General features: G+C 41.2%; 1 protein-coding gene across 3 annotated transcripts in view; it reads left to right on the plus strand.

The window, feature by feature from the left end:
- lrrc4ca (leucine rich repeat containing 4C, genome duplicate a) overlaps positions 1 to 21,899 on the plus strand; it is a 67,317-nt gene that overhangs the window by 28,861 nt on the left and 16,557 nt on the right. For 2 of the 3 annotated variants that reach the window (XM_029434417.1, XM_029434419.1), the window contains one exon: positions 14,131 to 14,204. The exons of the other annotated variant lie outside the window; for it this stretch is intronic. The gene's annotated coding sequence lies outside the window, so the exon portion shown is untranslated. The remainder of the gene's footprint in view (positions 1 to 14,130; positions 14,205 to 21,899) is intronic. 3 annotated transcript variants of the gene reach the window in all.

A 21,899-nucleotide genomic window follows, 5' to 3' on the forward strand; every position in this document is an offset into this window, starting at 1 on the left:
TCTTAAGCAAAATAATAACCTTTATGTGTATATGTAATGTAGTTAGCACCACACCATTCAAGTGAGAATGCCAAGTTTCTGACTCCATCTGACGTAGTCATCTTTTTATTTATATAGCCTAATATCACAAATTATACATTTGTCTCAGTGTGCCTTACAGACTGTACAGGTTACGACACCCTCTGTCCTTAGACCCTCGCATCGCACAAGGAAAAACTTCCTAAAAATGGAAGAAACCTCACGGAGAGCAACTGAGGAGGGATCCCTCTCCCAGGACGGACAGACGTGCAATAGATGTCGTGTGTACAGGATAAACAACATAGTACAAATACAACATTTGACAGAAATGATGTTGTACAGATGTATTCTGTTATTAGTGGCCATTGACTAAAAAGAAGGAAGAAAAAAAATAACAATATAAATAAATAGAAAATTAAGACTAAATAGGTGTTGCACATTATTCTTGGCTACTTGGGATTAGTAGCCTATTTTTTTAAACGCTATCTCTCACATTTTACTCTCGTCATTAGTGTGCCATAGTAACTTATGCTGCACGGCTAACCTGGTACAGAGCAGGTCATGTTTTGCTTCAGATTGAAATCGGTTATATAAAATGTACCTAGACCTTGATGCCAGTATTGTAAGAGGTTTTCTTCGCAGGGGAGTGAGACTGAATAGATCTGTTGGCTTTTCCAGTCGATATTCTCTATTAGCAATATAGATTCTCAGCTGAGGAAATATGTTATTTAAGCAAAGTTGGTGAGCTATACGTTACAATTGTCACTGAAATAAGTTGTGTTATCACAGTAGCGCAAACTGTATGCAATGCATTGCCAAAACCTTGGTTAACAAAGTTGATAACCACCTTCGTAGTACCCACTATCTCTGATCAGGGCTTGAGGTTTTGATGAGCCAGATAAGCCAAAGAAAGCCTGGCTCTGTCTAATTTTGTTTGTGGTACTGTTGTGTTGTGTTTTCTCAATAATGTAATACAAATCTTCAATATCCATATGTGAAAGCAGCATGTAAACAAGGCTATTTTAGCAAGCTTATCTGTTGACCTGTAACACTAGACTGATGACATATATGATCCTCTCATCTCATAATTATTGTTTCCTTATTTTGCTTGATGTCCTTGATCTCCTCAAGTGCTCCATATTAATGATGCCAAATACATCTACATTAATTTTAGAATCCCACATCATTGCGCGCACCTTGATAATCTGTGTACAATCTTGTAATATCAGAGACGACAAAATATACAGAGCCAAATCATAGATGTACATGATAATCTTCATAAGATCTGCTATTCAGTGGAACTGGGCTGTTACACAACCATATGCCTTGCGAAAGAAAGCATACAAATCTAATAACCTGAGTTTTTTTATTGTGACTCGCAACACAGTGCACTTTTAGTCATAAGATGCCTTGAGCCATTCATTTTTTTTCAGGTTTTCTCAGCTCTCTATTGACACTTCACTGTAGCAGGAAGGATGATTGGATTTAAACGAAAGGCTGCTGTTGGCATTCCATGCAGACCTTCCACATATATTTCAGTATGGGTCAGAATGTACACTGCGCACTCCAAATAGAAAGATAAAACGCTGGCAAATGGTAGTAACATTTTACACCGGTCACGTTTTGCCATCCCATCTGACCGGGCAGTCCTCCCAAAAAAGAAATAGAGGGGAGATCACAGCTGCTGTCTCATGCTTTCTCTCCCCTTTCTGTGTGTCGCTCGCTCTCAGACAGACAATACCCCATCTATCCAGTCCACACGGGGGAAGCACAGTCTTAGTTATCATGTTTAATTTGTTTCCCACTGTGTCTCTAGTGATCTCAGCTGAATTATCAAAGCAGTTTGATCTCTTCTCTAAAGTGTGTATGCTAACCAAGTTAGAAAAAGAAACATAAGAAAAGATTATCACTTTCTAAAGGAGGTATGATTTCCTCTATGCATGTTGTGAGTAATTCAAGTCGGTGTCGCAGTGACGTGGACAAATACAGACTCGTCATTTGGATACAAGTGTACTTATTTCTTGTACCAATTTGAATGGTAGCATTATAGGGGGATGTACTCATCCCTGACACAAACCACATCTTGACACAAATCACAGCTTGATCATTTACTTGTGAAAGTTACGTCTCTGAGCAGATCTAAACAGCGGCACCAAGCCAACACATGTGCAGTGTGAGCGCACACATTGAACCGGAGTGTAGTGAGCAGTGACCCATGCTGAGGATCTGCTTCGATAATTAAAGTTCATTGCTCTTCCATTGCGCTTTTCTTTTTAATTTATAGCCTAATTTAATTTGGCATGGGGGTGGGGGGGGAGTGTGCTTTAGAGTCTAATTGATGCTGGTTTATCTTTAATCCTGCATCCTCAGCATTCTTCCTCTCCAACCAATGAAGTTAACTAGGCGCGGGATGGAGTGCAGTGGAAGACAGAAGGGAGGGAGAAATGCAAAGGGAGGGACAGGCAAAGTGAAGAGGAAGAAAATAAAGAGGTTATCGTGTGGGGAGGGGGGCGGAGGGGTTGCAAATTTGATTTCTTCTACATCCATTGTTAGCTTGTGGCTTTGAGAGGCAGCGAAAGCAGAGTCCATTTTCTCGTTACTGTTGTGAGGGAGATTAGTAGAGGCTGGGCTTGTTTCTATTTGAGGAATAATGAACAGAGTGTGTCTATACAAAGCCTACTCTACTCTTGCAGCAGGTCCTCTATTAGTCCCCTCCTTCTCACACTCCCTGTTGCACTCCCTTCATACAAATGTAAAAGCATGATATGGTTAACTCATCCAGCTTATAGAATAAGACAAGATATATGTGGTGGCATTGCAGTCAGAATGTGGAAGAAATTCATGTCTGAAATGGAAAACTCCTGGGGAACTACACACTCGCCAGGTGAGAATTCTTACAGAGGAGCTTTGCTGCTGAGGAGCACTTTACTGTACTGTAGCAACACAGTCATCTTAATTATGTGCTTGCTGAAAACCTGCACTGAAACAAGGCCTGGATCCCTCCCTGGATGGTAGAAAGGGGAAGGCATTACCTCACGTCAGTCTGAAAATATGAGCTCCCTTGCATACCTTCTGCAGCACTCTTATTTTTAGTATCTTGACTTTTTGTAGCTAAGGGGAACCTCCCAAATGACCCAAATGAAAGGATGCATTTGACACCTTTGTTCATTAAGAGAAATAGGGAGCAGAAAGGCAGCCTTTTATCGGGTCCCAGGACAACACAAGTACGCCTGGAACAGGCCATGAAGAGGCAGCCTTACAAAGATTATGTAGCCCCACTTCTCTGCCTCCCAATAATTCACTCTAGTCCTGGTGGAGTAAAGGTGTCAGCCAAGACATCCACAGCACCGGTTCATCTGAACAGAGAAATGGAATGATGAAAGGAAAACACCAGAGGGGATGGGGGAGGACAAGTGGCTTTTTTAATGACTCTGGTGTGTGATGGGAATGCTGTTAATGAGGAGGGCTGGGATAAAAAGTGTTGCTTCCCACGTAGAGATGGGAGGACCTGGAGATGTACTCTGCTCAGCTTGCTCCATACAGTTAGAGCTAAGCAAAGCCAAGCAGAGCTCTGCAGACCACAGGAGTGTGGGATGAATAGAGTTTGACTGTGAGGCAGGCAAAGATGGCATCGACAATGAGCGGCTCCTCTTTTTCTTCTCCTCTTCCCCCATCTCCCAGAGAAACAGTGGCAGCTCTCTGGTGGAGATCAGAAAGGTGGGAGATGGAAAGTGAGCGGGAGTGGGAGAAAGAGAAAGAAGAGAGAGACAGTAGCCCCAGGGGGGAACATCTCCAGTCAGTAATTCCACAGGGGTTCTCCCCACCACTCTTCAGTTTCCATCTCCAGATGAAAAATAAATAACCTCTTCAGACGGCGTCCCTCTCCTTTCAGAGAGAGAGAGAGAGAGAGAGAGAGAGAGCTTTCCCAAGAGCAATGTTCACTTTCCATATAGTTATCTCTCTGTCTCCCACCTTTAAAGGAGCCTTTCTTCACACTGTCACATGTCCACATGTATTGTAGATGTAGCTGACCACAGCATGTTCATGTTACACGAGGAAACAATATTAAAAATATTAATTCACAACACATTCATGAACATCTACTTACTACAGTGTAGTGAGCATGATTTATTTAATGTATACATATTAGAAATCATTTCCAATTACAGACCAGTGCAATACTGTATTGTATTGTAAACATTCTTACTTTTCAGGAACAGACTTAAAGGAATACTTCAACCCCAAAATTACTCATTCCGTGGTACCTTGAATTCTTAAAGATAACGTAGTTTTCTTGCATGTCTCCACGTTGAACGAAGAATGCAAAAGTGGAGAAGATGCTTGATGGATTGAAGTGAATGGGGGGCCGTGTTTAACAAAAGCAAGATGTACAAACTCTCACATAACTCGTGCCGTATAATCTATAAAGAAGTCTAATTTATCCAGTTGTATTCGCATTACTTCCCCATCATATGAATTTTTGCTAACACGTTGCTATTCAAAACAGTTTCATGCTTGCGCAGCCGCGCTATTCGTCCATGCGAGTACTGTTTATTCAGAAGTGTTTTTAAATAGTAAGGTTTTAACGTTGTATATATATTTGTATAGTTTTGCTGTTGTTAAACACGTCCCCCATTTAATTTAATCCATCAAGCATTTTCTCTGTTTTTGTATCCTCTGCTCACCGTGGAGGCATGCGAGAAAAACAAAGTTTTTTCCAAGAATTCAAGGTAACACGGGTTGAGTAATTGATATGCAAATGGTCATTTTAGAGATTAAGTATTATTTTAACACTCACCCTGCATCATCCATTCTGTCTTTATTCCTCCCCACTTAAGCACATTCAGCTTCATGACTCACACACTGAAGTATTACATACATCATTCTGCCCGCCGCCCTCTGAGTGCTGTCTGCTTCAAGCCTGTGTTATCAGCCTGTGTCAAGGTACACAGTACAATACGGAATAAGTAACATTTACTTACCTCTTCCGCAATGGAGCATTTGCTCCCTGTACAAGCACGACTGGCAGAGCATGGCAGCTGGTGCTGCCAGGTTCTGAAGCTAAAGGCTAGTCTGGCGCAAGATTGTTCTGGAAAGCAGTGTAAGGCTGATGGCCTCGTCAAGAGAGAGACTCATGGCCGATTGTGCATGACGAGTGCTCCCTGCTATCTGATGCTTCTCCCTGGGCGTTCATGCAAAAAGCTGAATAGAGGAAAGGATGTCTCCCATGTGTATGTCTGGTTTCGATTGTCCACTTTGTACTTGTGAACACAAATACTTATACATTCAGCATTATTATTAATTCAGCAATAATTTTGTTTTACTGCTGGCACGTCATTGTGCTCTTATAATGAAATAAGACACTTTACAGTTTTATAACTTGGCTCTAGGAAGACACATTAACACATGTTCTCATATACAGATCCTCATTTCCTGTCTCTATTCCCCGCCTGCCTTTAGGATGATAATGTTCAGCATTTTAATCTGGCCTTTATATTACAAACCTTCTCTGGTAGCATGGCAGCATTTAATTTCTTAACTCTCAACTTCAACTATTGATACCTGTAATGAACGCTCTGCTTAGTGCTGATATCGCACTGTAAATCCGCTTAGGACCCCAAGCGTTGAACCCAACAGGGAATAGGGAAGCTACACTCACGTATGTTCACTCTCCTGCATGGTTCATAGCTGTAGCCTGTGATCACAAGCCTTTTGTGTGATTTTGTACACATGGATTTTCAGAAAGCGAGGCGCAGAATTGTCTCTGTATGTGGAAACAGACATGCGTGCACTAAGAGGTTAATACGGCGTCTTGTGATCTGGGTTCTCCCATGTGAGGCTGAGGAAAAGTAAAAGGTTACATTTTTCACAGCAGAAAAAGAAATGTTTCATCTACACTGAAGGCATGCATGTATTAGACCATAGTGTAGACAGAAATGAACACACCCATGCACATAAATCAAACACTAAAGTATCAAACCCTGCAGCTGTCTCTGGAGTATGTAATGTTCATTACACCATGTTTTTTGAAAAGTTTTTATTTAATGTAAGGTTTGTCATTAGGCTAGTGTGAAAGGAAAAGTCACAGGGTCATTAAAATCAAAGGTTTATCTTTAGCTTCTTTTTTTAAGCAATATGCCTCGTGATTATCCATCCATCCATCGTCTACCGATTATCTGGAGTCGGGTCGCGGGGGCAGCAGCAGTAAGGAACCCCAATCTTCCCTTCTCCGGGCCACATCCTCCAGCTCCAACTGGGGGATCCCGAGGCGTTCCCAGGCCAGTGAGGAGATATAATCTCTCCACCGAGTCCTGGGTCTTCCCCGGGGTCTCCTCCCAGCTGGACATGCCTGGAACACATCCCTAGGGAGACGGCCAGGTGGCATCCTTACTAGATGCCCGAACCAACTCAACTGGCTCCTTTCAACGCAAAGGAGCAGCGGCTCTACTCCGAGTCTCTCTCGGATGGCTGAGCTTCTCACCCTATCTCTAAGGGAGACGCCAGCCACCCGCCCGAGAAAACCCATTTCGTCCGCTCCTCGTGATTATGATTTTTCTTATTTGCTAATTTAATACATGCGCAGGGTGGCACAAGAAGAAAGGTTATGGAGTCACTAAAATCAAAAGAGTTCATCCTCTGGGGAGCACAGATATGCGAAGAAAATGTTGCAATCTGCGTATTAATAGTTCCTGTGTACAAGTGGGAATATTAGCCTGGTAGCAGCAGGAAACATGAGCTGTTTATTCAGGAAGTCACAGTGAGATCAGAGTACAAAAGATAACTGAGAACATGATTCATGCTCTGGGGACCAGAATTATTCAAAGCAGATTACATTAAAATATCCAATTTTTCTTTAGTCCAAAAACATATTTTGATTGTAGTACCAGATAGAAACTGATGCAGGAAAAAAAATGAGTTTGTTAAATGTGCTAAGTAAATTTCATGACAATTTGTGTATTATATTGTGGAATTTGTTGTGAACAACTACACACCTTACACTGTTAATGCTAGAAGAAAGGTCATAAGGTCACCCAAAAATCTGTGCAACATGAATATCCACAGATAAGTTTGACCTGACAGTAGTGCGAAAACAAAAGGTAAGGAGGGGTCACCAAAATCAACTTAAATCCTCCTCAAAGCAATCCAGCCAGTGGATATAAACGTATTGGTCCTGATTGGCAAACCAATATTACCATCTGTAGACATTGTCGATTGAATCTATCTGTAGTGACCATGCTTGTGCTTTTATGCAGTATAGTCTACACCAGGGGTGGGGAACCTCCGGCCTCCAGGCCGTATACGCGAGACCATTTGATCCGGCCCTCGAGGTAATTCATAAACACACGCAAAAAAAAAAACTAGAAAAAAATAATAATAATCCAGACAGCAATAGACGGGCGATTGACTGTTTTTCCTGGCCAAGGTCAGGGTCCCTGAACAAAACACGAGCTGAACGTGTCATCACGTGGTCACGTCATGTCAAAAAACTTCAATATTAAACGAGACTGTCATTGACATCAGCGAACGCAGCTTGGCGAGTGTAAAAAAAGAGAAAGGTGGATGTGGAATGTCGCACTTTTCAGGAGAAATGGACAAACAATTATTTCTTTGAGGAAGTAAAAGGCCAGTGCGCGTAGTTTGTGCGGACGCGTTTGCGGTGAAACACGAAACATGTCAAACTGCACGAGCTGAAAGGACGAGTGCGTTTGTATAAAGTTAACTCTCTTCGGTGGAGTTTGGCCCAACAAGCAGCTCTCTCCAGAGCGTAACATACAAACATGGAAAGATAGAGAGGTAGACCACCACACCAAGAACAGACTATTCCACCACTGCTGTGCAATTATCACATGTGCAATACTCACTTTATTTTCTATCAACCACTTGGTACTTATATTATTTTTTATTCTATTTAATTATTGTGTACTGCCTTTTTACTTCATATGTTCTGTTGCTGTGACAAGATACATTTCCCCGTTGTGGGACTAATAAAGGATTGTTTTCTGATAAAACAGAAAGATACATGGATAAAAAAGTTGCTTTTTTGAACAGCATATAAGAACAGTGAAATTAATGGTCTTAAAAAATGTTTGCAGAGGTTATGAGTTCAATAATTAGTATGGCCCTCCAAGGATGTTGTAAAAAAAAAAAATGACCCTTGATAGGAAAAAGGTTCCCCACACCTGGTCTACACACTCTTAATGCTTAAACACATACTGATCCAGATATACAAAGTAGTTTTTTATACCATAGTTTGACACAGGCATTTCATCATAAAATATACCGTAATGTGCCTGTACCAAGAAGTCCGTTCCTGCATCAAATGGGTCACCAAATGAGCCAGTTATTTAATTCCAAGAGGAAAATACAGAGGAAAATGTGAGAATACCTCTCTAATTTTTCAGTTTGATGGTGCAGCATGCTAGCCACTTAAGCTATTGTTCTCATCGCTTCCTGGAAACAGACACACCCAGTGACTAATGTACATCACACCATTATATAAAAGATATAGATATGTCTCTCACCCCAAAGATTTCTGTGTACCACTTTGCCTTTTCTTCATGATTGGTATCCCTTTCCTCCCGCTCCAATATTTAATTTTTCCACCTCACCTTACAATTCGTTCTTTACCCTCTCCTCTGACCTCACTACATTTCTCTTAGTCACTGTTCCGGTAATCATGTATTTTTCTCTCAAATTTATAAATGAACAAGAACTGTAAGAAGAGTTCATTTTAGTCTTAATCCACACATGCAGTCAGCATATTGTAAAATCCCAGCTTGCTTTTGCATTGATTTGCATTACATTTGCTTATTGGCTTAGTCTGATATGCATCCTGTATCACCCTGCGGTAGCGTGGCATCCGTTCTCATGCATTTTTCTTCAGAGGCTTTCGCCAGCCTTTCATATGAGAGTCAGACATTTCCAGGGAAAGATTTCATATTGGTAATTTACTCCCCTCTCTCTCTCTGGGGCTAACCATGCAGTCTGTGTCTTTCATCTTCCCTGCTTCTCCTCAAACTACCTTTTGCCTGACTTTTTCCTTTGCCTTCTGAATGTTGGTATTGTGTCCCTGTTTTCCTCCCTCTGATTATTTCCCTCTATGTGCCATTCATAACGTCTTCTTCTCCATGTAAGTGTCTTCAGGTAGTTCTCTCATCCCTAATGACAGGGTCTTCCTGACAGATCACAGATCACAATGTCTTTGAAGACTCTAACATTTTTGATGGGGCCAAACCAATTGCATCTCCCATCATAAACAACTGACAGCAGGTCTGTATACTGGTGAAAACCCTAAGACAGGAGGGTGACTATGGATCCATTTCACACGTAGATGAGGAGAAGGAACATTTCCTTGTCAAAAATAATTAATTAAAGAGATAACACTGGCCTGAGTGAAACCAAGAGCCAAATAAATGTTCTGTGCACAGCTTCATATCACAGTCATGCTACCTTTTCTCCTCTGCTTCTTGTCTTTGTTACTCCATTTTCTTTCTAGAGCCCAGTATGTCAGCCTTTCTTCCTCCCTGCAGAACATATCTCTTCCCTCCCCTCCTGCTTGAACTCTCTTTGGACTCCAAATGCTAATTCTGTCAGGCACTTAATCAGACATATTAATTCCATATCTCCCCTGATTGCACTAATTCTACTCTGTAAAGCATTTCTCTGCAGATGAATGTGGTGCTAACCGAGGTCAGTAAAAGCATTTATTTAAAAAAACGTCATGCATTGACAACAAATGTATGGCACGGATAATATGCTGGGCAAACGCTACATGGGCAGTATGTGTTGTATCATGTTTTGCTGTTATGCTTCAGCCCTACAGTCATTTCAATTCCATTAGACATATAGATAGCCATGTTGTGTGTCATCCTGGGAAGAAGTACATGAAACCATCCTATTTAAAGAAATAGACCTCATCTTGCACCGGTTTTCCAATGTCAAATAAGAAAATCTGGTAACAATGTCCACTGCTTCTGAATCACTTTGGCTAAACAATACACACAGTATGGCAGCATATTTGTCTGTATTTCAAGAAAGTCTGGTTTTCAGTTGCAGTGATTACTGACAGTAAATTCATGACACAGTGCAGACACAAGCATTCCTGTACACAGACACACACACAAGCATGCTCGCACGCACGCACACATACACACACTCACAGAGATAAACAGAATATGCCTGAAAAGCCTGTAAGCTCTCATATTGTCTACCGACAAATGGTGTACATAGCTGAGACGTGTATTAATTAAGATCATATTAAAGTACTGATTTAGCCGCATTCTAATTTAATTAACTTACAGATCATGTAATTGAGAGAATTACAGAATTGCATTCTTTGTTCCAGATAATTGTATTCCATCTTAATGCCTGCTTTAAAGTCCGTTAATGTGTTTTATCTCGTCAGCATCGTCTTCCTAAGACTTTAAAAAAAAAATATGGAATCTCTGTGTGCATTTGCATCATATCAAAGCAAAGCTCAGATATTTCATGGATCTTTCTAAACTTCTTGATATGATCTCTCTGCTTTTTATTCGCAATATCAGTTTGAAATGCAGCTATTCTGTAGCCTATAACAATATTTATATTTAAACATTTGACTCATTTGTATCTATCTTTCTATCTGTCTATCCTTATTTTTTCCTCACTGTCTGGCCATTTAGCAATCTGGCCTGGCGAGGGCCCTCTACCAGACACAGATGGATTTACCATTAGAGAATGACAAATGGCAGGCGCAGCTGAGCTGATTTCAGCACTTACTGCTCCTTTGGGAGCCTGTACTCACCACACTGCAAACCACACTGACCACCCCCACCCAAGATCTTAATTGAACGAGTGGCTGTGCAGCCAATTGATTCACCCTGACATGCATTTTTGGTCATTTCCAGTGGGTGATGTAGTGTGACCTGCAGGTCAAACTATGCTGCGATCTGGAGCAGAAGGCACTGACATTAGTCTTGATTTGTTGGACTACTACTCTTCCAGACAGAGACTTTATCTCTGTGAGTTCATGGGAGATAAAGAGAGAAAGAAAAAAATGGCTGTGCAGATCTTTAATGTCCTGCAGACCCCTAAAGATACACGACTAGAAGTTTATTGGATTGACTGATGTTGAAGATGTGATGAGATAATAAATGGTGCTCTGTTGTCAATTGCAAAATTTAAGCTGGCAAATTTATTTTTCTAAAAATGCAATTGCTGCAACGTAGATGCTATTATTTTTCATTTAAATTTGTTTTGTAACTACAATGTTTGTGATTCAGGGGTAGCGAGTCCACCGGGCTATGTCCCCCACAGAGGATAGCATGGATCATGCTACCTGTCTGCATTGGTTTACCACATTTCAGTGACAGTGACATGAAAGTCCTGTTGATTGAACAAATGCAACCTGATAATATTTGCAACTACTTTAAATCGCTGTTTTGTTTTTTTGCTTCACTTGGGGTGAATTCCACATCTGCACTTGAGCAAACTACTATTCAGTTGTGTTGTGCAGCAGATAATAATGATAATAATAATAATATGTTTTTCTATACTGGAAGTAGGACACATTAGTCTACCAATGTAGTACAAAACACTGCATAGAAGGAAGATAGAGAAGCAAATCACACATTGTTACATATCTGCCCTTACAACGATTCAACTAGCATTGAAGAAGCAGCTGTCTCTGACGGACCAGACTGTCTGCATGTTTAAGTTTATGGTAATTATGAGATAGTTATTTCTTCTTAATTAGAAAGAAGATACATATTTTAGACACGTTCTGAAACACTGGCTCGAGTCAAGCTTTGAAAAATGCAATGATGCAGCGTTTTGTCAAAGAAGGAAAGCCAGGGGCTGTTTTGTGTGTGTGTGTGTGTGTGTGTGTGTGTGTGTGTGTGTGTGTGTGTGTGTGTGTGTGGGGTGCAGTATTGATGTTGTTGATAATAAAACCAATGATAATGATTACAACGGCAAAGCCCATATCCATCATCGCTATCTGTGGGCATAATTTGTCTTTCTTAGTGATGTTCAGCCAGAAACAATTGGATCGTTTTTCTGCTGCACTTCATGTTGTTTTACAATATTATGTAACGGTTGTGTCACCTACGTGTTACTTTGTAAATATATTACCTGTACAGCTTGTGAAAAAGTCTTATTTTTATTGCCATTGTACCATTATATTTCAGTGTAAGTATACCGAAATTGTAGAACTTAGAGCTGTAGACTGCAGTGAAGTAAAAGTTCTGTGATAGTCTATAGAACTCATAAAAAGACAAAAAACAACAATGAATTGATCTTGCAAGCAAGAACTGCTTTAGTAGCCAAGGCCTGATATACAGTAGCTGCACTGTGCTATAAACCTCCTTTGTCTAAAACACTTGAGTGAGCCACACTCTTGTTTAGATAAACATGAGCACTGGACTTTATTTTGAGTCAATCCGACATACACTGTCCTGCTGCCTTAAATACTTACTTGAGCACCAAACCTGTGCCTGAAAATAGTCCCCAACAAATATGCTGTAAAACAGCTGTTTTAGTGAATACTTTACAGTAAAAATGTAATATATTAGTAACCCATTTTTAAAGATTTGCATCCTCCAAAGGAACACATTCAGGCTTGCTGCCATAAACGAGGCTGGGGATGTGGAAGAGCATCGTAAAAAAGAATAATATTTTTTTGGGTTTGGTCAGTCAGACCTTGCACGCATCCTGGAACTCTTCGGGTGTCATTCTGATGACGATAAGCCTTTGGGCGCAAACATTTCTGCGGCTAACCATATCTTGGCCAAGACATCCTTTTCTGTGTGCTGTTCAGTGTTTACAGTCTTATGCAATTGATAGACGTCTATGACCGGATGTTTAAAGAAATTAATAAATAGCTTAATCATTGTCACACGTTAACCAATGGGTTCCGAGATTTCATTTATTTGCTTTCGACACGGACTATTTACCTGCATACAACCAAATCAAGCGAGATTGATCAATACTACTCGGACACCAGAACACTTCGGATACCATAATCTTGTCCAGTTGTCTATAGATTCTGCATTGATATCTGTTTTTTTTAGAGATTAGGTCTTCCCTAACCTGTAATACAGGAACAAGATAGCTCTTGCTAAAGTGTGTAATTTCCTTCCAATAGGCTAATTCATGAGCAGTTGTCTCTAATTTTAGACGTGTTCTATTTCTATTAAATTGTATCCTACTGTTGGCGTCCCGGTAGCTCACCCGGTAGCACAGGCGACCCATATACAAAGGCTGAGTCCTTTCCTCAGCGGCTGCTGGTTCGAGTCCGACCTGCTGCCATTTACTGTATGTCATTCCCCTTCTCTCTCTCCCCCTTTCACAATCTGCACTTCCCACTATCATAAAGGCATGAAAAAAACCCAAAATAATAATTGTATCCTATTGTTTTGTCATCAGAAGTACATTGCATGGGTCAAGATATGTTTGCAGTGTATTAGCTGTTGGTCGTACAGTACTGACTGGCAATGCTGCATAAATGAGACGACAGAACCCTTATCTTAGAACAAAGGCTGGGGTCGTGATAGGCCCATACAATATTGTTCCAGTGGATCAAACGCACGCTTATTTGCTCTCACAGTTCCTGTTCTGCACTAATGGATGGCGGGCACGATGGAGAGCTTTATCTCCGTTTGCTTTTGTCTCCCATAATTTATTCAACAGGGTCTGCCCTCTGTGTTGTGTGTCCGTGTATTTGTGTGTACAGGCTACACATGTGTGTGTGTTTGTCAGGCGGTATGGCTTTGACTGTCCCCTTGTCCTTGGGGAATGAGCTCTTCCAACTTTCAGTAGCTTACTGTAAAGCTCCTCTTGTTAGATAGAGGTTCTAAAAGGCACTAAAATATCAGCATCAGCAGAGAGTGCTGAGGAAGTGGTTGAAAGGAAAACTAACAAGATGACTCAATGATTATTTAGAAACAGTAAAGAGAATTTTGAATTAGATGTACTCTAACCTGGGGGTTTAAAAAATTGCATTTTTGGTAGTAATGGTAATCTTTCCAAAACAGTGCATTATTCATGGCCTGCATTCCACAAACGGTCACAAACGGTATCACTGTAAATCTGTTTTTTAAAGTATTCTTACATTTTTGTCTCTTGTATTTTTAGGGACAGCTTTACGGTGGATTGGAAGTTAACATGAGGATGACAAGAACCCCTTGGAACTGTGATTGAATTGGCAGGTAAGAACTGAATTAGACAGAACCAGAAGCTTAACCTAATGTAATCAATCGAAACACTAATTATGAGGTAAAAATATTTCATACCTACACCTATCATACCTATTTCATACCTTTGATCAAATCCATTTAAAAAAGAGCTGCAGAGGAAGAAATAAAACAGCTTGGTGTGGATACACCTGTTTTTTTTTCACTCACCTTGAGAATAGACCTTTTCGGCCAAAATAAATCACTCTTATTACCTCAGCAAACTACACTTCTTAAAGTGTACGAACACAGCACAGTCCAAAGGTGCCTAATTCTGGGTGGATTGGAAACTATAAATCACCAGTGTGTTTCTCTGTCTTCTGCCACATGAATGCTGGGATTAGCTTCTAGCCCCTGTGATCAGGAAAAGGATTTAGTGGGGAAAGTAAATAAATGGCTGAATGAATAACCTTTGCACTATTTGTAACCCCCCCGTGTGAGTTTTTGCTATTCCATGACTGAGCCTAAAATACTCTCCATGTTACATTATATACCTTTTAAATAATCATGTTTGCTCAGTGATATACAGGGTTCAGACAAAGCAGCATGATCTTTGAAATGCCTTCACGGACTGAATCTTTAGTAGATCTTTTGCATGTTTGTCAGGTTGTATATGGGAATAAATGGGAAAATGGGGACATATGAGGGAATAATATTTCCCTCATAGATTGCACTTGTTCCTTTTAAAATACCCTCACTATCTTTGGCTGTTTTACGATCCTGCATCACATTTATTGAACATCATGAGTCCCACAAGATGGCTAACATTACATTACATTACACATTTACAATCATGACTAACAGGTGGAAATTGTATTCTGGGTATATACAGTATCTTTCGACTTTTCACTATTTTAGACTGTTTAATTGCTCTGTATGCGTGTTTGTCCATTAACCTTGGAGAAAAGCTTTTTCACAATGGCAAGGCTGACACTTTGACACTTTTTTTATCCAAGTTTAGAATACTGACAAGTACTGTCTGTGTATAGTAACTTTAACAAGATATGGTAGAGAGAGTATACATACATACCGTTTTAGATTGAGTCTGTGTCACTGTGTGTAGTTAGACAATAGCTTTTTTCCATTACTATATATAGCAGATGCATAATGTCAGTCACCCATATGTGGTGCAGAGTCATGCATATACAGACCATAAATCTCCAGTTATAGTTTTGCCAATACTGAGTGCAATGGACTGCACAAAAATAAAATTTTAAAACAATAAATTAATGACTGTTATTTCTGCATGTAAAATATTAAATGCCAAATGAATATCAGCTCAGTTACTGAGGGATTGAATTCCGTAGAAATGATTTGATTGATAGACAAGGACAGAGAGAGATTCATAGGTCGTATAGGCTTTATCCAATCATATCACGGCACTGAATAAGAACTGACAGTGTCTGCTTTGATGCATTAGTAAGTCTGTGGAGAAGATGGAAAGAAAGTACGATATAAAGGTACCGAAGTGGAAAAAATAAGATGAACTTTATGACTCTCAGCAGTGTTTCTATGCTGGTACCTCTGCTCGCACTGTACTAAGTCTATTTTCACGAGACATTTCACCTTTGTGTCAGGCTGTATTCTTTTCTTTTTTTCTCAAAAAGCTGCTGTTGGACTGCACACAGTAATACGCCTCTGGTGTAAACAGCCCTGCTGCAACTCATGCATGTAACTTCCACTACACGTCTGCTCTACTTTTGGTGTGAACTACTGTTGCAGTGAGCTCATACTTGCAACCACTGTTCCTCTAGGCTGATAATGCTGTTTGTCTGTGTTGGCCATATGTTGTCATCATTTATGCATCTATTATCCTTGCCACAGTAAATAATTCTGGAATATTTGATGCAGAAGCATATCAGGCCCTTCCTATCTGGCCTCTTTGATAGTCTGTTAGTTTAAGCGTGTTGGAAACTCACATATAAAATTGATGATTGTCGGACCTCTTTGAAAGCTAAATGGCATTCATCTTATTCAATGTTGTGACTGACATGAATAGTTGCCATCACTTCAAAGCTCCTTGTTTGTTTTGTTTTATCTAACCTTTATATCCGTGGGGCTGGATATTGTGTTTCTTAATGGAAATTATATTGAACTTGTGCAATGGAATCAATTCACATATTGCTTGTTTTTACTCTAAAATGTCGCCTTTTCCTTCGGCAGCAAGTTTATTGAAAAAGACATTGTGACATATATGTTCATAATTTATCACAGGACAATCTACACCTTTGCAAACACCTCCCCACAGAGGCCCTCTTGGTGCTGCACTGTTCTTCTCTAAACAATCTGATAGTTGTGTAATGTAATATTTCTTTACAACCTCAGAAAGTTCTTAAGTGTCCTTATATAAAATTTTCGTTTGAAATGTGGTTGTGAGCATTTCCAAACTAGGCTAGTGCATGTGTATAAATATGAAGCATTGTATTGTAAAGAGAGAAGGTTAAAAAATAGGGCCTTGATATGAAAGAGTGAGGAAACACAATTTATTTTGTGGAAAAATATCTGAAATTAATTTAATACACTTAAGGTGGTATATATAATAGAGGTCATACAAATATAAAATAGTATGACGTGAAATTTCTAGACATTTATTTTATTCTATTTCCTCTTTTATCCTGTTCTTCAGTCCAAGACCTACCTCAAATTGTGGTAAGAAACATTTTAACTGCCGTGTTGTCCTGTAGGACGATAATGAGATCCAGCATTCAGAGCCGAGAAGCCTCAAGATGTTTTTTCTTAAGTATATCCAATCAATAAGAGACTAAACTAAACTAACTAAACTAAACATGGGGTTCAAAATTGTTCATTGTTAACTGCAATTGTTATACAAATCCCACAATCTTCTAGCATGACAAAAAACTACCGTACTAAGTAAATGTCCTAAACTCTGATGAGGCACACAATTTGTTTATCGGCATTTTTAGTGACACACGTACACACACATACCCTCAAAGAAAAACACATATCATAAAGCTGAAAATCATTTTAATATATTTCCTATCTTACTTAAATCATTAAATACTAATAACATTAACCCTCAAGCATCAATTTCAATTCAGGTAAATCAAGAAGAGTGATGGAGATTTATTTGTTGCAAGAATTCTTTATTGTATTGACGTATTTCCAAACCACCAGAGGTCCCCCCACTCTCATTGTTACCATTATAATGTTATAATGTTACCAACTGATATTGTCACCTCACTTTCTTACTGTCAATTAGATAACTTATCTTAGGAGCTGACCTTCAGTCCAACTGATTTTACAGGTAGACTGACACATCAATCCAGGAGATATACAAATGTGTCCTTGAACACGTCAACACTGAACAGATGTTGAAATCAGTACTATGTTCAGAGAACAGAGGTGTAATGTTCTGGTGTCCAGTTCCAGTGTCAGTCCAAAAGGGCTATAAGTGTACAAGAATGAATTTTAAAAACCGATGAATTAAAACTACACTTTCAATCTTAAGAGACTCTTAATGTTATTATATTTTCTGACACTGTAGCCTCCGGTTTTGCCTCTGATTTGTAGATATCATCAGTGTGCTCCCTATCTCCCTCTTATCTCAAGCCCCAAGCTCAATCACAGGGAGACTGTGCTGCCTGAATGTCCGGGATCGCAGCCTCAGAATGACCTTTGCGTGGCTCTATCAGACTTGAAGTGATGCATGCTAACCCTGACCTCAAACGGACACCAGAGCGACACTTCTATAAAGGACCGACTCCTTCATCCCACATCCTTGAAAAGTAGTGGTTAGCAGCCATTTTCTGCGTACAGCCTCTCTGAAATGTTCACAGGTTGAAGAATGATTTTATCAATACCTCTTGTCACCCACAAGCCCCCAACGCCAACACGCTGCTCGATGTGGGACAAGAAGGCTGTCACGTACACAGCTTGTAAAGATTTTCACATGCTAAAAGCATATAGCAAGGACACATTCTCACATAGATAAACACCCAAAAATATGTGCAGTTCGTACAAATCCTTATTTCTTTTTGGAATAAAGGGAATCGAAATAATGTGCATGAGGACTAAAGAAGCCTCGACTCCAAATCATTTTTATCGTAAATCACAGTTCATCCCCATCCCCTTAACGACTCCTTTAAGATATTAACTATACTGTATTGATAGTTCTGTAGATACTATACTGTATGCGTGTGAACATTTGTATTTGCATATTTTAACTTATATATTAATATTATATATTAATATACGTTCTTTGGTGTGTGTGTGTATGTGTATACCATCTCATGGAGATGCACATGTGTATGTATCTGTGAGAGTCCTGCTTGCACTCAGATAAAAATGATAAAAGAAGAGGAGATTTGGTGTAGACAAAACAGTTTAATTATCAGTTGTAGCCTTTCCCGGCAACAACAAAACAATATACTTAAAATAGCTTCTTCCTCAATGTCCTGAGGCCGCTCTGTTGCACACACATCCCTCCTCTAGGACCTAGCCTACTGTGAAAGACCAGTACCAGGTTACACCATGCTTATATGATTTGACTGGTTACCTGATTCTATCCAGCTGTCTGATCTCCAGCTGAGACTCACATCTCTCCACCAGCAGCCGGCGGCATAACTACACCCCACTGCCACATTCACCCCACTGCCACTCTCACCGCCCGACTAAGGGCGGAATCCAGGATTTTTGTCTTGGGCTGCCCAACTGGTACCTAAGATACTGTAACTCCCTCCGCCCAACTGCACACTTCTTCGAGTTGGCTGTGAGCCCCGCCCTCATCAGAGATTTAAGCATTGCCCCCACTTGCTGCATATGCAGAGTGGGGACGTAGATTACGGTCCAGGCCTTGGACAACCGATAACCCAAACAACCCTAACGGAAGAGTCACAAATTGGTAAGTGCAGAAGGGCATTTAGTTTGACTCTGGAGACAGGAGAATCTGCCAGTAGCCCTTGGTTAAATCCAGTGTTTTATAAAAACGAGCCGTGACTTGTCAATTCAGGAGTTTTTCGACCTAGGGCATCGGATAAGCATCGAATTTGGACACCTTATTAACCCTGCGATAGTCCACACAGAACCGTATTGACCCCTCGGACTTGCGTACTAGCACGACTAGTTACTACAGTTGGACTCCTCTATTACCCCCATCTCCAGCATGGCCTGAAGCTCGGTTTCAATATGGTGATGTATGAGAGAATAAAAGAACTTCCAGTACAAATTGTCTTGCGATCCTTTGTTTTACAGGCGCTGCTGACGTTCCTGGGCCTGAAGCAAATTCTCACGTTATAACTGCCCAAGTGAATGGAGTTATGATTTCAGTTTCAGAACGTATTCAATTAAATTTTTTCTTGTGCTTGGACCCTTCTCACAGTTTTCCATAACCAGGTCCAAAACACTCTATGGCTTCCTGCAGAATAACAGCTTAAAGGGAGAAAGGGATGGTGCACCAGGCCTCCGCCTGGTGCACCATCCGCACTGCAAACAGCAAAGGATCTAACCATTTATCCCTATCTTTGTGAACAAATTTACGAATCTTGTTCTCCAGAGTTTTATTAAACCACTCTACTAGCCCATCTGTCTGTAGATGGTAGACACTAGTCCAAATTTAGTGGACGCTCAGTTCGTACAGTTTGCCTAACGTGCATAAAGAATGCCTTGGACAGTCAAGATCTCCTTCAGGATCCCGACTTGGGAGATAATATGAAACCTGCACCACACTCCCACACGCCGAGATATCACGATGCAGCACTGCCTGGGGATATCGTGTTGCTTAATCCATCAGGAACAACTCAAAGCGATATCCCCGTGCACTCCGATCTAATGGCCCGATGAGGTCCATGCCAATTCTTTTAAATGGTATCTCAAATAATGGAAGGGGGCTGAAAGGCGTTTTTTGGGGTCAATTGACTGACATTCGCTATAGGATGCAAAAACATCATGAAAATCATTTTCTAACAGTATTTTGGCAGTGTGCCTCTCCTCTCTATGTGTCATGGCTCACACGGTACAACCTGTCCATAATCACAGTAAAGTGTGGGTGAGTGAGTGATGCGTGAGTGATAGCTTCCCCCGCTAGCCTAGCAAACCTGGCCAATTTGTTACCAAAATTAGGGGGTGTGTAAGTTGAGTACTAAGTCCAGCCCCAAGTCTATAGTTTTTCCTCCTTAAAGAAATTGCTATACTCGTGAATATCGCATATATAGCATGTACACACCTTACCCTCATCCACGATGCTTCTAGCAAATCCCCAGGTCGAACCAAACGCTGGTGGATCATGGTTTGATTACAACCAGTGCCCCGCAACCCTGAGCAACTGTTTGACCTCTATATGAAGACATTCTTGTCGAAAGTGGCCAGGCTGCCTACACCGCCACCAAACCTGCCCTGGCATCTGAGGAGACCCCGTGGTGCTGGACGACCAGACAGGCAGACGGGCCCTGGGGAGACAGAAAAAGGGGGAGGGTTAATCAAAGATAGAGACTGTGGCGTATGAGGTGTGCTGTGTACGTGGCTGGGGGTAAGTGCGTGTGGTGTGGGAGAAGTAGCCGCAGCCGCCGCAGGGAACATTCTCCTTGGGGCAGGGATGGGCTTTCCTACTGGGACAGTTGGTGTACGGGGTTCCTCCTTCCGGCTCCGCTGGGTAACGTCCTTGGCGAAGGTGTTCCCCAGCTAGAGCCAGCGTCTTGCCACATCGAGGAGATGCAGCGCATAGGAGAAGGAGCTGCCAACGTCCTCGAAAAAGGCGGACAACGTCCTTGAAAGGGCGGCCAGTGTCCTGAAAGGGGAGGCCTCTGAACCGGTGGTGGTGTCCCTTAGGCGTGCTGTTCAGCTGGTCAACAATGGCCTTCCCAAACTGGTCGTAGATGCTGGCAGGCTGTGTTCAAACAGCTGTGCTCCCCCGGAGAGAAGGGGCTGCAACCACACAGCCCACTCCTCCTTCAGCCACCCACACACCTGCCGCTTTGCCCTTGAGATATTTTTGAGATATGCCTCCGGCTTGTCCTCAGTGGTCATCTTCTGTAGGGCAATCAGCGGGTGCCCGGGTATGACTGGTCAATGGATCAATCCCCCGAGTGGCCGGATGCCGCAGCAGCTCCTTGACTGATTACCTGATTCTGTCCAGCTGTCTGATGTCCAGCTGAGACAGCAGGCTGTGCCATAACCACACCCCACTGCCAAAGTATCCTTGCATGTGTCTTCAAGCAGCCCGAAACAAGCTCCTTGTCAGGCACTTCCGTCCGAAGAGGTCAATTGAAATTACAGCAGCTCATTTATCAGGAAAATGCACTGCTCTCGAGTCATCCTCTGACTGAGGCGAAGTTCAATTGCTCTGTGTAGAACTGGGCCGCGGCTGAATAGCAAGTGTCAGGTCCTGAAGTAATGATACACCGTCTTTATCATGCTCTGGTCACACACCTCTATCTCTTGCAGATACTGGCACGAGTAAAGCATCACCAACTAAAACAAATAGAGAAAGATGCGTCATTGTAAACATTGAGATGGTTGCATAAATAAGCACTGGGGGAACTTGTGGAGGCAGAAACTGACAGGTAACCCTTTACTTATGAGGTGCCAAAAAGTTGTCACTAACAACCTAAACTAACCAAGTTTGCAACTTACAGAAATTTAATGTGAAAACTTGAAACCTACAGTGCACATACACTGAGAATGGACTTTTCCGATATGAGACACATTGTGTATAGT

This window comes from Cottoperca gobio, chromosome 6 (assembly GCF_900634415.1).
Source record: "Cottoperca gobio chromosome 6, fCotGob3.1, whole genome shotgun sequence".
Lineage (NCBI taxonomy): Eukaryota > Metazoa > Chordata > Actinopteri > Perciformes > Bovichtidae > Cottoperca > Cottoperca gobio.